Source organism: Odocoileus virginianus, chromosome 2 (genome assembly GCF_023699985.2).
Source record: "Odocoileus virginianus isolate 20LAN1187 ecotype Illinois chromosome 2, Ovbor_1.2, whole genome shotgun sequence".
In the NCBI taxonomy this organism is placed as follows: domain Eukaryota; kingdom Metazoa; phylum Chordata; class Mammalia; order Artiodactyla; family Cervidae; genus Odocoileus; species Odocoileus virginianus.
In genome coordinates, this window is record NC_069675.1 from 57,689,575 (window position 1) to 57,706,626 (window position 17,052).

At 45.1% G+C, this 17,052-nt stretch overlaps 1 protein-coding gene and 1 long non-coding RNA gene across 14 annotated transcripts in view; both read left to right on the forward strand.

Moving 5' to 3' along the window:
* Positions 1-17,052, forward strand: part of B3GNT2 (UDP-GlcNAc:betaGal beta-1,3-N-acetylglucosaminyltransferase 2) — a 206,345-nt gene that overhangs the window by 69,472 nt on the left and 119,821 nt on the right. The gene's annotated exons all lie outside the window — the stretch shown is intronic.
* On the forward strand, positions 9,226-15,123 carry LOC139037146 (uncharacterized). The gene is made up of 2 exons (XR_011489971.1): positions 9,226-9,628; positions 14,965-15,123. It is a non-coding gene; the product is annotated as an uncharacterized lncRNA (long non-coding RNA).

The following is a 17,052-nucleotide window of genomic DNA, read 5'->3' on the forward strand; positions in this document are numbered from 1 at the left end:
GTTCTTATAAAACATGCACTGGTCTTGAATTGAGTTGCTGTGGAAAACTGCCAGCTGTAGCAGAAGTATCAACATTTTGGGCACAGGTTAGATGAAACCTCATTCTTACAAAAACGCTCCTTGTTTTTGCGGGTATCCTGGGGCTCAGTTCTGTGGGGCTTTGAGCTCTGCGCTGTGTACTTTGAGGAAGTTGACTTCCAGTGATGATCATCCAGGTGGACTTAGGGTATAATGCCTTGTTTCAGGGCCTGGGCATCTGAGGGTGGGGTCTCCTGCCCTCTCAGATGTGGGGACATCAAGGGAATTGTGGCTGGGAATGTTTGAAACCTCGGGAAGAGCATGTGACATGTGTACAATCAATGCACTCTAAGTCTTAGGAAGAGACATTTCAAAGAAGTTCAGGGAAGAGTGGGCATGATCCCATGTCCTGAGTTGCGGATGAGACAGTCATGGATGAATGAGACAGTGGTAGGTTTGAATCTTGGCTCTGTCACTTGTAGGGTCAATGATTTCTGAGTCTCAGTCATCTGTGAAGGAGATGTACTACCTACATCCGAGGGTGTTGTGAAAAGTAAATTAGGACACAACAAAAGAGACACTTGATCAATATTAAAGTGAATAGGGAAGGCTGAGTGCTGAAGAATTGATGCTTCCAAATTTTGGTGCTAGAGGAGTCTCTTGGACTGCAAGGAGACCAAACCAGTCCATTCTAAAGGAAATCAACCCTGAATATTCATTGGAAGGACTGATGCTGAAGATGAAGTTCCCATACTTTGGCCACCTGATGTGAAGAGCTGACCCTGATGCTGGGAAAGATGGAGTGCAGGAGGAGAAGGGGCCAACAGAGGATGAGATGGTTGGATGGCATCACTGACTCAATGGGCATGAGTTTGAGCAAAGTCAGGGAGATAGTGAAGGACAGGAAAGCCTGGCATCTTAAGTTCAAGGGGTCACAAATAGTCAGACATGACTTGCTGACTGAACAACAACAACAACAAAGTGAACAGAGACTTCCCTGGTGGTCCTGTGGCTAAAACTCCAGGCTCCCAATGCAGGAGGACCGGGTTTGATTCCTGATCTTGGAACTAGATTCCACATGCCACAACTAAAAGTTCTCGTGAAGTAACTAAAAAATAAAAATAAAAAGATCCAACCTATTGTGACCAAGACTTAGTGCAGCCAAATGTGTGCATGTGTGCATGCTCAGCAGCCAAATAAATAAATATAAATATTAAAAAAATAAAAGTATAAAGATATCTAATAAATAAGAAAGTGAATACATATCCAGTAAAAAGGTATTCAATAAGTATATAGATATTTGATAAATACAGATATCCCACCAAAGAGAAGATGGCTTAGGAGGGTTGGGGGTCTAGAAAATTAATGTGACAACTTAGCAGGAAATTGTCTTGGTGCAAAAGAAAGGGGCAGGCAGCAAAAGTGGTTAGAAATCCAATAGGAATGTGGTACCACTTTCCCACCTACGAATAAGCAAAGATGAGTGAATAAAAGTGCCTAGCATTGAAGAAGATCTGAAGGCTTTCTGAATGAGCCCACAAATCACACAAAATTCTGGGTGGCAGGTTACTCTCTCAACATCTTGAAATTCCAGTGGTCCTCCCTCTGGAAATTTATCTTAAGAGAATAATTAGAAATATAAATCAAGAGGTATATTGAAGGATGCTGTTGATACATAGTTAAAAACTGGAAACAGACTAAATATCTCACAAGAAGAGATTGGCTAAATAATTGTTTTAACCATATGACAGTATATATGTTACCATAAAAGTAGACAATTTATTGACAGATATTCCAAAAATGTTATGTGACAAAAGCAAGGTAACAAATAATGTAAATATTATAATCTCTTTGTGAAAAGTACATATATATGTAATATAAACCTGGAAAGCTAAAGTATTCAATGCTTATGGTTACTTGATAGGATGTGCTTTTGATTGATATATAATTCACATACTATAAACTTCAATATTCACTTTAAAACTTCACCATTTTTAAAGTGTCAAATTCAGTAGTTTTTAGTATATTCACAGAGTTGTGCATCACCAGTGTCTAATTCCAAAACATTTTCATTACCTGAAAAAGAAATCCTACAGCCATTAGCAGTTACTTCTCTCCCCAGCCCTTGGCAACAAATAATCTCTTTCTATGGATTTGCCTCTTCTGGACATTTTTTATAAATGGAATCAAACAACAGGTGACCTTTTGTGTCTGGCTTCTTAGCATAGTATCCTCAAGGTTTGGCTGTGTTGTGGTGTGTGCCACTACTTCATTCCTTTCTATTGCCAAATAAGATTGTGTTGCACAGATATGCCAAATTTAGTTTATTGGACAGTTGATGGAAATTTGGGTTCTTTTTACCTTTTGGCCATCATGAATAATGTTGCTATGAATAGTTGAGTGAAATTATTCTGTGTACACTTATTTTCAATTCTTTTGGTTACATACTAAGGAGCGGAATTGCTGGGCTTCCCTGGGGCTTCCCTGGGGCTTCCCCAGTGGCTCAGTGGTAAAGAATCCACCTGCGATGCAGAAGCTGCGGGAGACGTGGGTTTGATCGCTGGGTCAGGAAGATCCCTGGAGGAGGGCATGGCAACCCGCTCCAGTATTCTTGCCTGGAGAATTCCACGGACAGAGGACCCTGGCGGGCTATAGTCCATGGGATCACAAAGAGTCAGACACGACTGAGCAGCTGATACTTTCACTTTTTTTGATGGTAATTCTATATTTAAGTTTTGAAATAACTGTCAAACTATTTATGCAGCAGTTGAACCATTTTACATTTCCACCAGCAATATATGAGGTTTCCATTTCTCCACATCCTCGCCAACATTTGTACACTTGTAATTACTTTCTTTTTCTTCCTTTTTTTTTTTTTCGGTCACTCCATGAGGCATGGGGGATCTTCCCCAAACAGGAATCAAACCCATGCCCCCTGCAGTGGAAGCATGGAGTCTTAACCACTGGACCACCAGGGAAGTCCCAACAGTTGTTAATTTCTGTGTTTTTGGTAATATCCATACTAATGGGTGTGAAGTGATGCCTCATTGTGGCTTTGAATTTCGTTTCCTGAATGACTAATGATGTTGAACAATCTTTTCATGTACTTGTTCATTTATATATCTTCTTTGGAGAAATGTCTGTTCATATCCTTTGCCACTTGGTGGGATTTTGTATGCTTTCTTTTTGTTTTTCCACATTTCTGATTTATTTGTAATGACAAGGGTTGCTTGTGTAATAATGAATGAAAGAATCGGGATAAAGGCTGGATGTGGCTGCATAGAGGCCTCTTTGGAGCACTTTGAAGGCAGAGCCACTATCGTGGATGTTGGCTCCTTGGCAGGATTCACCTGCTTGGCCAGGTGTGACTCTCCTGGAGTGGCAGAGATCCCTCTGGCCCTGGCTAAGGGGCGTATTTTCAGGAGGAAAAGAATCAGAGGTGGGTCCTGATTACAGAGGGAAAATTCAAGTCTAAGGTAGGGTTCCTGGTGGCAGGTGGAACAGAGGCAGGTCTGGGAGAGTCTCAGCAGCAGGGCCAGGTGCTGCCATGGAGGCGAAGTTCTGAGACTAAGGGTCCTCATCCCTGAGTCTACGCAGAGCTCCAGCCTAGCCTGGGGCCTGATATGGGCCATGCCCTCCAAAACAGAGAAGGCATCTTTCCTTCAGTTAGAATTCTCATTTGGAGACATCCACACAACAATTCTATATAGTTTGCCTGGAATGGTTCCTTTCTTTTCCTTCCTATGGGGACTTACAGAAACTGATGTGACCATTCAGCGAGTCTCAGGTTCTTGCGGTTACTTTGGGATCATTCATAGTTTACACCAATGCTGGAAACAGGTCTGAAACCAAAGTCCACCACATACACACATGTTTTCCAATAAGCTGTCAGAAAAACAGTGATACTGCATGTTTGGGAAGGCACTGACTGCACAGGGGCATAAGGGAACCTTTGGGGATGATGGGAACGTTCTGTAACTTGATTGTGATGGGTCTATAAAAATCAATAGAAATCTGTTTTATTTTTTGGCCACGGCATGCACTATATAGGATCTTAGTTCCATGACCAGGGATCGAATCTGTGCCCCCAGCAGTGAAAGCACAGAACCCTAACCACTGGACTGCCAGGGAATTCAGCTTTCAATTTTAATAAATATTTATAAGCCAAAAAACCCAATAGAATGGTACACTAAAAAGGGTAAATTTCAGTGTGTGTAAGTTACACCTAACAAATTGCTTTGAAGAGAAGTGGAAGAAAAGGAGAGATCTTTGGAATAGCAAAAAGAAGGAAAAGAAAAAAGGAGGACCGAAGGGAAGAGAAGGGGAATGAAGAAGAGGAAGAAGGAAAGAAGGGGAGGAGGGGGAGGGAGGAAAGGAGAAGGAGGAGGAAGAAAATTAGCACATAGACATGATCATACTCCCAGCTATCTCATCCCTTACCTTGTGCCTGCCACTGTTTTTTTTTTGAAGTATAGTTAATTTACAATGTTGTGTTAATGGCTTCTGTACAGCACAGTAACTCAGTTATACATATTTTATATATATATAAAAATAGTTTTATATTTTATATATATATAAATATATATATATATATATATAGTTTCATACTCTTTTCCATTACGATTTATCACAGGATATTGAATATAGTTCCCTGTGCTATACAGTGGGACCTTGCTGTTTATCCATTCTATATAAAAGAGTTTGCCTCTGCTAATCTCAAACTTCCATTCCTTCCCTCCCCTACACTCCACCCCCTTGGGAACTATAAGTCTGTTCTCTATGTCCATGAGTTTGTTTCTGTTTTATAGATATGTTCATTTGTGTGCATTTAAAAAAATTTTATTGGAGTATAGTTGATTTACAATGTTGTGTTAGTCTCAGGTGTACAAGTTGTATAAAGTATCAGTTATACATATGCATATGCATATGCATATACCCACTTTTTAAAAAAAGATTCTTTTCATGTTGTATTTTAGAGTCCACATACAAGTGATATACATAGTATTTTGTTTTTCTTTTTCTGACTTAATTTCACTTAGTATGATAATCTCTAGTTTCATCCATGTTGCTGCAAATGGCATTATTTCATTCTTTTTGATGGTTGAGTAATATTTCATTGTATATATATGTGTGTGTGTGTGTGTGTGTGTGTGTGTGTGTATACACACACACTATATATTCTTTATCCACTCATCTTCAGTGGACATTTAGGTTGCTTTCATGTCTTGGCTATTGTAAATAGTGTGTGAACTATTTACAGGTATGAACCCTGCTGTGAACATAAGGGTATGTATATCTTTTTGAGTTATAGTTTTGTCTGGGTATATGCACAGGAGTGGGATTGATGGATAATATGGGTGCCTGTCACTGTTAAGTACTAGGGTGGTGTTAAGTGACCTCCATCTCAAAAAAAAAAAAAGTGACCCCCTGTCTCATCGTCTATTGGAGAGGTGAGATTTTCTTCAAGATCCCTGCACTCCAGTGTGAGAAATGATAAATATCTCACCTGGCCCCACCCACTAGGCTTGGTAGGAAAGACAGTCTCTGTCTTCTGTTGGGGCTCCCTCCTTTCTCTCCCACTCTGTCTCCCTACCCCCCGTTCTCTACCCAGCCTGTGGGAGTGCAGAGGAACCACAGGCTTGCAGAGGCCTGAGAAGAGTCCCTGTCTCAGGCTGACATCGGTGGCTTCTCCTAGTGCCCTCTTTCCACAGCCCTCACGATCTCCTCTGGGCTCTTGGCTCCCCCTCTTTTGAACTAAGTGAGTACGTAGCTTGTTGGAGGATCTCCGGCCACTGCCCCTGGTGCCACCCTCTCTCATCCTCAAGGCACCACCTTTCCTGGGGTGCTGCTGCCTATGTGTCAGGAGCACATGATGATGACTCAGGCCCCTCTGCCCTTCTGCACTATGGGCCGTTCCCCTCCCCAGCTACCTTGCAAGTCCTCCCACCAGCTTGTTAGCCACTTGATAAGAGCAAAGACTCACCTCTCTGGGCAAGGGAAACTCAGAGCCCAGGACTTTAGCACGGGTTATCCATTAGGAGGAAGGGGGGGGGGGGTACTTGATTTTTTTTTCTTAAGAGCCTAGAGCCAGCCAAAAACAAGGGCCAGTTAGTTTTTCAACATGGTAGGCTGTTACACACTGCTGCAGACGTCTTGTTTACAAAACAGAGAAGGTGCTGGATGTCCAGTGGATGGCCCAGACAGTGGTCAGGATGTGTCAGTCAAGTATGGTGTAAGCTGTTAAGGGGAGGGCCAGTGGCAGATAGCCACAGCTCTGGAAACAGACAGCATCTCAGCGTCCTGGCACTGTGCCTGGCCGGTCTGAGGTCAGCATCTTGCCAGTTGAAATATGTGCGGTTACAGGTGAAAGGGAACTGGATTGGGTGACAAAGTGGGTGGCTTCAGGAGGTCTGAGCCTGGAGAAATCCAGGCCTTGAGGCAATAGAAGGAGGTTGCAGTAGCAGAGAATTTGAAAGTTGGCTGGTGATTCAGAATCAGATGATGGAAGGCACAGAACCCCACCCAGCCTCTGACCACCTACTGAGTGCTGAAGATAAGCAGATAGATTCCTTGTGTGCAACCTGCCACGCCAGGATTTCTAAGAAATACTTGGTCTCTATTTCTTGGTTCTCCTGGGACCAAGTATAATAATGTGGGTACATTTTAACTTGAAAAGGTAAAAACATCCTTCCAGCTATATCCTCCTTTTCCTTCAGCGTCAGGATAATGTAGGGGGAGAGCTTGGTTCTGAAATCAGATGGAAAGTGCTTTTGTTTCTGGATATTAGGGAAAAAAACAAAACAAAACTGTCAAAGAGCCAAGGCCTCATCTGTAAAAAGAAAACGTGAAATGGGCTGCGAGTCCTCCTTAATAATTCAAAGACCAAACTGAAATAACAAGAAGGTAGAGTGAATTATCAGATATACTCACACCCTTCTCTTTTTATCAGCTTACAAATGTCCTGGTTGGCACATGGTTGGAGAGAAGCAGTTAGTGACAAGTGGAGCTAAAACCATTCATTCATTAAGTAAAAATGTCCATGACTGTTAACTCTGTACCAGCAGACCTAGTGAGGAGCTGAGGATAACACCAGAACAAGGCACATGTCCCTCTGCCTCATGGACCTTGGAATTTATGTCACGGTTCTCAAACTTTAATGCACATCAGACTTCCCCAGGATGGCTTGTTAGAACACAGATTGCCAGGCCCCGTCCCTGGAGTTTCAATTTGATAGGTTTGGGATGGCCTGAGAATTTGCATTCCTCAGTCCTCAGGTGATGCCTGAAGCTGCTGGTCCTGGAATGACCCTTTGAGAACCCCTAGTCTAGGCAACTATTTCACCTAACCATTTTTACATCTTGGCACAACCTGGTTCAGTCACTTGGGTAAACTGCAGGAAATTTGGAGCCCTAGCCCAGGGTGTTGACAGGCTGTGGTTACCTGCCCAGGAGCTGTGGCCATCCCAGGCCACAGCCAATCTTTAAAAAAAATTTTTTTTAATTTAATTTTTTATTTTTGGTTGAGCTGGGTTTTCCTTGCTGTGCTCAAGCTTTCTCTAGTGGCCATGAACGAAGCCTTCTCAATGTGGTGGCTTCTTGTTGCAGAGCACGGGCTCTAGGGTGCAAGGGCTTCAGTAGTTGCAGTTTGCGGGCTTCAAGAGTTGTGGCGCACTGGTTTAGTTGCCCTGAGGAATGTGGAATCTTCTGGGACCAGAAATCAAACCCATGTCCTCTGTATTGGCAAACGAATTCTTATCCACTGTACCACCAGGGAAATCCAGAGAATCAGTATTTTAAGACTCATTATCCTCTAAGGAGACCATGCAAAGGCCTTGCACCCACCCTGAGACAGCAGCACATGCAACTCTGAGAGATCCTCTGTTGACCTCTCTTTGGAAATGAAGGAAGGCCTTGTTTACCACCAGCCTGGTGCAAGCCCAGAGCTCTGGGTGCTGAGTCTGGTACAAGGGCATCTTCCATAGTTTTGTCCTCTCTCCAACTGGAGCCGCTCATCCTCTCTTCCTGTCACGTTCTTAACCCAAACAGCTCACTTTTCTTCCAGGCTCACAGGCAGCGCAGGCAGGCTGGAAGCCCGTTGGGCCTTTGTAACCTTCTCCACCTGAGTAAACATGGCAGCATCGATGGGGCTCCGTGGGGCCCTGCTGCAGCTGAGGCTTGGCTCCTGTGAGGGTCATGGGCACAGAGGGGAGGGTGAGGGTGAGTGACAATAGCCCTTTGTACCATTGCCAAGTGACAGATCATCTTTTGAGTCAAAATCTGCCAAGATTATTTTTTTTCCTAACTAGCTTATTGAGATATCATTCACATACCATACAACTCACCCATCTAAACTATCTAATGCATGGCTTTTATGATAGTCACAGAGTTGTGCAACCATCTTCACAATCTACTTTACACCATTTCATTCAAAAAAGAAATCCAGGGCCTTTTAGGGCCCCATCCTTTCATTCTTCCCCTAGCCCCAGGCAACCACTAATCTGCTTCCTGTCTCTATAGATTTGCCTATTCTGGACATTTCATATGAATGGAATGGAAATGTGACAACCTATATCTGGATCCAAAGCGTGCTTGGCAGAAACTCAAGAAGGGCACAGATTATATGAATTGTACCTTGACCTTGGGGCCTCCCTTGTCTCAGGGTGCTAATTCCCCCTTCACAAGGCAGCAGTGAGAATGTGAAGGGCCAGCCCAGGCCTGGCACCCCCGCTGGTCAGGGGTGGGGAGACTCTGTAGTGAAAAGGAGGCTTAATGATAAGATCAACTGTGGAGCAGCCTCAGATCAAAGGGATCTTATTATGAATTGGTGGCATGCTGTGGCATTCCCAAAGTTCAGCTGTGAACTAAGGTTGTGTAAGAGGTGTTTCCCCTGCCTCTCATCCAGCAGGCCATGTCTGGGTGCCAAAGTCAGCAAAGCAGCGCTCTGCTCTTTCTCACCGAAGAGGCACAGAAACTTTCAGCCCCCGCCCCGCCCAGACGGCTGCTGCTCTCCCAGAGAGAGGAGGCTCCCTGGGGGTCCTCTAGGGACCCCGTCCCCTCTCTGCATTCCCAGATTTCTTCTGGTTGCCCCCCAGGTCCCTCCCAATCTCTCTACAAGCCCTGAACTGCCCTGCCAGGACCTCTGCTAGCAGCTGCACGTGCCAGGGCAGAAGGCTTCTTACCTGGTCCACGTGAGTGAGCTGACTGTTTTTTGTTGCTGCTGCAGCAACACCTCTGTTTGGCTCCCTGTGAAAAGTTCCACCCCCCCAGGAATCCTCTCCCTCTGATCGGTTCACAGCCCTGCTTGGGGGTGGGGGTGGGGAGACCCAGCACCCAGATGGGCGCTGGCCCCTCCCCCCCACCAGCCTGTGTCCGGGGTGGACGCTCTTTCAGTGACCACTTCTCCTGCCTCAGGCCCCTGACAGGGATGCCAGGAACCCGCCCCTCCCTCTGCCCTCCCGCGGGACTGGCGTCCCCAGGGTCCCTCCCTGCTGGCCCCCTCTCCCTCCGTGGCCTGGGGCTTTCTTGACAGCTGCAGAACAGAGTCTGGGGGCTCCAGTGAGGGGAGGGCCGGAGACCTGCCATCATGCCCTCCTCCACAGCAGTGCGCTCAGGTCAGGAAACAGCAGAGGGGCTGGGATGAGGTGGGGGGTGGGGTGGGGAGCGGGGCCGGGGGAGTAGGACGCGGTGGGGAGCCGAGGGGAAGGGCAGGGAGGGAGGGGAATGAGAACGTCCCTTCTTTGAACTGTGTCCAGTGAGGTGTGATTCCAGCCTCCCAGGGGAGGGGTTGAGTGGCTGCCTGAGAACAGTAACCAGACCTGGGACGGCCCCCAGGGCCCGGCGGGCAGCCGCTGAGACCAAGGTTGAAGGTCGGTCAGGACGACTAGGGCTGGTGGAATGGGGCTAAGGAGGGTCTTATCAGTGACAGAGTTGGCCTAAGACCTCCCTGCCCCCTCCGCCTGCCCCCATAACCTCAGAGGTGAGGGAAGCTGGCTTTGGGATCTTGTGAGGAAGATCCGGGGAAATGGACACCACCACGGCCTTGGCTCACAGCCTTGGGCTAGGCGGGCCGGCTAGGTTGAGAGGCCTGAATTATTAAGCCCTGGAAGAAAGGCCGCTGGCACTAGTGCTGAGGAGAACTTATCACCTCTATTCTCTCAGCTGCTGCCAGGGCCAGCTGCCCCGCTGTGACCAGAGTTGTAAAAGGGCACTTAGCTGGCCGTGGAGGGACCCTGGCCCAGGCGGTTCCTGTCACCAGGCCCCAGGTTTCTCGAAGCCTTTTGTTTACAGGCTCCAGTTCACCTCTGCCGCACACATTTTCCACATTGCCCTTCCCTGCAAAGGAAGGCCCTGCAGCCACTAGGGGCCATGGAGTCTCCCGGGTCCACCTGTGCTCAGGTGTCAGATTGGGGCTGGCTGGCAAGACCACCCCTCCCACCTTGACCCCCATTGGGCCGGAGGTGTAGCAGGGAGGCCAGATCCTCCCAGGTCTGCTATGAGCTTACTCTGGCATTACCCTCTGAGCAGCTAGGGTTAGGGAAGCCCCATAACAGTCCCACTTCCAGTGCCTGGGGAAGGAGGCAGGGGGATCCACCCGAAGTCAAGATCAGATGGTGCCTATGAAACCTGGAGGGAGAGAGGCCAGGCCCGAGCAGAAGCCGCTCTGTCTTGGGTCTAGAATCCTGGGCAAGAATGCGTCTGGTGGGCCTGAGGGTGATCTGGTGGTTCTGGGAGCCAACAACCACTTCCTGTTTTGTTTTCCTATAGTCCTTCCTCTCAATGCCCATATTCTTGAAAACTGATGTTCTGCTAAAATGAGGACCAGCTGGAGCTGCAGGGTATCTCTGGCCCTCACTTCTTTGATGGCACCACTTACTCTTTCCTCCCTGGCTCAGCTCTGGGCCTGATGGCCCCCTGCTTCCCTTCATCTAGATAGTTAGGAAAAATTGTCCAAGACTAGTGGATGGGACCAGAGGGGTTCTTGCAAGCCCTGGAGTCATGCCAGATGTGGGAGTCACCCAGCAGGGCTGCCCTAGGCCGGTTATATGGTTGTCTATGGGAAACAAAGTGAGAGTGTCAGTCGCTCAATAGTGTCTGGCTCTTTGCGACCCAATGGACAGTTAGCTTGCCAGACTCCTCTGTCACGGGACTTCCCAGGCAAAAATACTGGAGTGGGTTGCCATTTCCTACTCCAGGGGATCTTTCCTACTCAGGAATCGAACATGGGTCTCCTGCATTGCAGTCAGATACTTTACCATCTGAGTTACAATGTTGTCTGCAGGAGTAGACCTTTATTCTTGCCTGCAAAATCCCATGGGCAGAGGAGCCTGGCGGGCTACAGTCCATGAGGTTGCAAAGAGGACGTGATTTTAGTAACTAAATCACCACGGACCTTTGTCTAACTTGTGTTTACTATTGATTAGGGTATTTTACAACTTTATAAGGAAAGTGTAGAAAACTAATAGCAATGCAGGACTGTTATACAGCGATGCAGATAATATTTTAATCAAATGACCAAGGTTTTATCTTATATAAAATACTCTTCATTTCATACATTTCAATACTCTTCCTTTCAGTTATTAAAAATATTTCAGTATCTCCTGTTGTATTTTGAACCCTCCTTCTGGTTCTCTCATTAATTAATGAAATACATTTTTGTTATAGGTTCATGCTACATTTGTATAAAAGTTATGTTTTAACATTTCTAATGAAAAAATTACCATGTAGGAAAATGGTATATGGTACGTTTTTCATATGCAGTTCTATGCACTTGAACCCATTTAAAGACTGAAACCACCACCACAATCAGTATACAGAACATCCTGAAACACTCCCTGTGCCATCCCTACAGTTTTTTACTTCGTGTGTGTTTGTGTTGATGGTTAAAAAGGAAAAAAAAAAAAAGCACATCAAATTCAAGCATTTTTAAGTGTACAGTTCAGTAGCGTTAAGGATATCTACATTGTAAAACAGATCTCTGGAACCCCTTCATCTTGCAGAACTGAAAGTTTATACCCCTTAAATAACGACTTCTCTCTGCCATCTCCCAGCAGCCCCTTAAACAACGACTTCTCTCTGCAATCTCCCAGCAGCCCCTGGCAACCACTATTCTACTTTCTAGATCTGTGAATCTGACTATTTCAGACACATCACTTAAATGGAATTATTGCAGTGTTTGTCCTTTTATGACTGACTTATTTCACTTAGCATAATGTCCTCAAGGATAATCTGTGTTGAACCATGTTTTTGATGTTTTGAAAATTATTCTTTGACAAGATGCAGAAAGATGTCAGTGACTGGGATGTTGCTGGCTTGTTTTTGTCAGTCCCCCCAGGCTGTGGGGATTCCCTCTCTGCCCCCTCTGTCAAGCCTGGGGAAAGACTTGGGGTTTCAGAGTGGTCTCGGTTCTCCTTGCCCCACTGCTTTGCCCTCCCTTGCAGGCTGCACTTAAACTCAACAGAAGAAAACTCCCCATCAACAGGGTGCTTTGGGACATCTCCGGGTATGGGTGGTGGGGTTAACCACACAAAGGGTAAATAATTAAACCAAACATGGGCACCCAAGCCAGATGTCCCTCAATTAGCTCCTTTCTTCAGACAAAGGCAAAAGACATTGACGATAAGAGAACCTTCACCTTTTTCCTCCTCAACAAGGAGAATCAGGAACGTGGGTACAGGAGGAGCTTGGCAAGCCTGGGAATGAGCGTGTGTGTGAGATGCAGGGCCAGTGAAGGGCCAGAGACCCAGACAAAACGTCTAATGATATACTTGGGCCTCTAAAATGCTGTCAGCTAGACACATTCTTGCCCCCTCCCCTTGTGCAGCATACACACACAGACCCTGAACTCTTTTCCATTCAGCATTCAGAAACTGTGGTGTGTGTAAATGCCAAGTGGTTTTCATAAGTCTAAAATCCATAACTCTCTCTAGTGCCCCCTTAAAATGTTTTGAACATTTTGTTTGTCTTTATGAGCAATGAAAACAGACTTTCTTGGGATGTGCTGTGTCTACTGCTGGGTATCTCTCTCCCTCTCTGGAAGCCTCATTTTCCCCATGGGGAGAGATGTGTGATGGTGCTGTTAAGGGAAGGAACCTCAGATACTGGTTCCAGTGATGCCCAAAGGCCTCATGGTCCTAGGGAGCCACTTAAACACTTGGAGCCTCAGTTTCCCTTCTGAGAAACTATGACAACTCTTTACCCAACATTTGATGGTATTTTCACTCTGCATTTCTGAGTCCTCTTCATATGACTGTGCTTCATCTCTCGGGTGACTGTGAAACTTTTATCCTCCAAACTGTGACATTTTTAAGAGTGAAAGGTTATGCAAATACTGATTATACTGGGACTATGCATAAACTGGGAGCTTTGTCCATGAAGAAGCCTTGTCTATCCCTCTTTGAGTCCCATCTGTATCCAGCCCAGAGCTTTAAATTCACAGGGATGCTCAGTGAACATTGACTGGTGTCCACCTCTCAGGAAATCTAACTCAGGGCAAATTTAGAGGGAGAGACTTCTCTGTTTAGTTCAAATACCTTAATGTAGGTTGGGTTGGCTTTGGTTGTTAAAAGAGTTGTGAATAAAGAAAGAGACAGCAGGGCCCCCATAATGGGAAGTGGACCCTTTCAGGATTGGGCTGCTGAGCGTAGGGCATGTCTGACAAGTCACACTTGTGTGGCAGAATCCCCTGGGACCACAGCTGTATGCAAGGGAAGGTGTATTTGTGGGATATCCAAGTGGGATTTCAGGTCTGTGCTTTGCGTGAGAACCTGCTCGGGCTGCTGGAAGAAATGAAAAGAACCTTTAAGTCTTAACTGCTGGATCCTAGGAGAGCAGGTTGACATCTCTAGGGAAAAAATAACGGTGACCTTGACCTCTGAAGAGTATGCCCACATGGGCAAAGAGTTCACTCCGATGTTGAAGGCTCTGCCTTGAACTTGATGGGGAGGATTCTCTTGAATGTACCCTTGGGTACATTTGATGGTTGAGGACCTCTGACCCAGATCTGGGTAGAAGAGGCCAGGAGGCCATAAGTAAATGAATATAGCTGGGGTTTTCCTTTTGGACTCTTACAAAGAAGCTGTGAATACTGTGAGGAGACACACTTCTTCTGAGGGTGGTCAGAAGGCTGTGTAGTCTGTGCTCTGCCACACTGAAGGAAGTGCATTCACATAAACAGATGCTACAGACAAATCTTAACAGCAAATGGCAGTCAAGTGTGCATCGAAACAAAATCAGGAAATTATGACAGTTCCTGGTAGAAGAAGACACTGGACGTCTTGAGAAAGGGCATCTTTTGGTCTAAGTGGCTCAGGGGCACAGTATGGACTAGTGGTGGCCGTGGGCAGAGAACAGGGTGATGACATCCTTACTGGGCAGTGACAATGACAACAAAAACCTGGCAGCTGTGTGGTTAATGGCCAACACTGGCAGTGATGTGTGGAGTCAACGTCACTGACCTTGGTGATGGCTAGGTTGGCAGTCATGCAAAAGCCCCAGCAAATCCCACTGAAGCAGGGAGGAGAATGGCACCAAAGAGAAGTACAGAAAGGCTTTATTGGTTGAGGTGGTGTTGATAAGATACTGAAGTCCTGCCTGCGGAAGGACAGAGTGGGGACTGGAGTCAAAGATATTTCTGTCACACTGCAGTTGTGACCTGTTCCCTTAGGACTCTATGTCTGGGGAGAACATACTACACTGGGGTTAGAAAAACGGTTTTAAAGGCCGTGTTCTTGAAATAATTTAAATTTACTATTGGTGGCCTTACTTGTTGCTCAGGGAGACTCACCCTTCATCATTAAATGAATAATCTTTGTTCCTCGTCACCCAGAAGTTATCAGTTTCCCATGTGAAAAGCAGGTTGAACCCCAATCAGTGCCTGGAATTCCAAGCACCTGCTCTTGTGACTTTAGATGCTTGGCTTACACTCAGAACTTGCTTTCTTTGTCCTCAGGGTCTGATTATACAGGAGAGGTCCCCCTTCTCTGCAGTTATACCAGCCTCTCAAGTGGACCTCAGCTGTAACCACTCTGGAAGATGCCTGCCTATTTCTCCTTGAAGTGAATTATTTTGGGCATAAAACTAACTTCAAATAAACTTAGACAATACTGAATATACTCTAAACATTTGCTCAGAAATTATTCAACTGTTTTCATGTGATAATACAATTGTATTAACTTCTCACAGTTTAACTCATGATTATGGGCTGATTCAGAAGCCCTGCAAACTTCCCCCTATCTTTTTAAGATTAAAGTATCTCCTTTATTGATTTTTCTTTTGATAGAATATTACACATTCACTATAAAAAAAAAAGTTAAAAGATACAGATGGGAAAAAAGAAGAAAATTAAAAATACAACAGTTCCATTTTCAGAGTTAACCACTATTCACAACTTGATGTATACGTTCTTCCAAATCTTCTATGTATGGACTTGTGAATACTTGTGTGTAAAAAGTATTCACATACCTATAGAACACAAAGAAGGTTATGTCTAGATATCTCAGTAACTACATTATTAGTTTCTAATAGTTGAATTGTATAGAATGTTTGCCTGTTTTTATTTCATAACCATCTGTTCCTATTTATGATGGTGGCTATTAATTCATTTAGTTTTCTGAAGTTTTATATACATTTTAATTTAAAATCTCTTCAAGATTGCATATTATCTCTGGTGTAAGTGTTTTTGTTTTGGGGGTCTAAAGACTTTAATGTTGTTGGTCTTCCTTATAGACTTTGTAATTCTTGTCTATGAGCTCATCTTCCATGGAACTCATCTTTCCAAGGACATCTCCCCTGTGTTCTCTGGGTTATAGAGGGGGGGATTATCGAAAGGGAGGTTTCAGTGTTGTCCTTTAGGATGTAGCACTGCTGGACCAAACCTTAGGCTAGTGGATAAGGATGGTTTCTACTCACAGCTGGGCTGATAGGTGTATTCAGTACAGCCTCTACTGTCCTGAATGATCCTCTTCATTGAAAGGCAGTATGGTCCTATCTCCTGACCTCAAGATTCTGCTACATCTGGAGCTCATGACTCACTGAAACCACAACTGCAGTCACCCAGTCTGAGTCCCCTGTGGGTCTTGCTGCTTCAGCTCTTATTTACATCTTTGTTCCTGACACTGAGCATGACCCTGTGGGACCTTCCCAGGGACAGACAACCCCCTTCCCCTGGGTCCCCTGCCTGTTGTTTGTAGAAAAGCTTTAGCCTCCTAGGCCTTGCTAGAATTACAAAGAGCAATTTTAATTAGAGAGATGAGAAAATACAGAAACAAATAAAAACAGTCAAGCAGGATGAAATAATAGTTTGGCCATAAAACAAAGTCAAAGACCTTTAGTTCTCCCTCAAGGGCTATAAATAATATCCTAAGCCGTATCTTTGAATGTTTTTGCAAATACTAAAACACCCACCAGGAGGAAAAAGTTAACTAATGCTGACCATCATCACATGGACCCCAGACTAGTTGGAGCCAGAAAACTGATAATTGAGATTCCCAAAGCATCACCCTCACCTCACCATCAACCAGAGAATTGTGCCTGGGCTGATCATACACCCCACAACCCTACTCCTCATAATGTCTTTATAAACCCTTCCCTGGAAGGGATTGGGGAGTTTGGGTCTTTTTGAACGTGAACTACCAGTTCTTCTTGCTTCGTGCCCTGTAATAAAAGCTGTACTTTCTTTCACCACAGCCTGGTGTCAGTAGATTGGCTTTGCTATGTGTCAGAGCACATCCAGATTCCGTTTGGTAATATTCCTTCTCTGTCCTTAAAGACTTGCCTTGCTTGCTTGGAGCTTGGCGATAACATTTTAAAATGGTGTTTCTGTATTTGAAAATCAAGTTTTTCTATGTATTTGCAATAGGAAGTTAGGGCTGTCGGGGAGTAGTGCTCATCAATTTGACCTTAAATTCAATACCAATTATCCCTGTGTTGGATGGTTTTGCTTGTCTTCCATAGAGCAACATGTTCTTAATTGCTTTAGTTGCTTTGTCATTTTCCTCCATGTTCACTGTAATTTATCTCAAGCTTTCCCTCTGAGCCA